The sequence below is a fragment of the Myotis davidii genome, unplaced genomic scaffold, assembly GCF_000327345.1.
Source record: "Myotis davidii unplaced genomic scaffold, ASM32734v1 scaffold1134, whole genome shotgun sequence".
Classification (NCBI taxonomy): domain Eukaryota; kingdom Metazoa; phylum Chordata; class Mammalia; order Chiroptera; family Vespertilionidae; genus Myotis; species Myotis davidii.
In genome coordinates, this window is record NW_006286229.1 from 934,526 (window position 1) to 935,227 (window position 702).

A 702-nucleotide genomic window follows, 5' to 3' on the forward strand; every position below is an offset into this window, starting at 1 on the left:
CTCTGCGGGAACCCCGTCCGCACCCCAGCGCGCTCCTCAGACCCCCAGAGGAGTCCTCTGAAGCGGCCGCTGGGGAACTCAGGCCTCCACCATCCCAGCCTCCAGTCCGGGCTGAAGTTTGGGGAACAGGAATGGGCGGGTTATGGCAGCAGCTACCACTTAGACGCGTTCGGTAGACGCGTTGGGTTTTGTTAGCGCGCAGGTCAGGCAGGGATGGGAGGGGTACCCCGCCTTTCCCCACTCGTCGCACCCTACTTGCTGAGGACGGGAACCTGCTCCTGGGGAATTCTGTGTGGCAGAGCCGGGAGATGGAGGACACCCCTCTGGGATACGGGGACGGCTACCCGGGGACTTTCTCCGCGAGGCTAGTGGAAGATGGACAGGAGGCCAGGAGAGCACCACGCGACTCCCTACGAGGAGCCGAACCCCCCTTCACAGCCCACCACACCTCCCCCACCTTATTTCTCCTGGTCCCATCTGGTTCTCATTACACTCCCGCCCACGGCTGGGAGGGGGGGGCAGATGGACAGGCGGGGACTCTGAGCGCCTGGCCCTGCGGCTCTAGGCCCGAGGAGATGAAGGGAGGGGAGCAGAAGGGGGGGGAGCGGGATGCAAATGGACTAGCCAGAGGCAAAGTTCCCCCAAGTCCGAAACCTCAGCCCCGCCCCACCATTCCGCACTTCTGAGTGGCCCGGCCGGGCG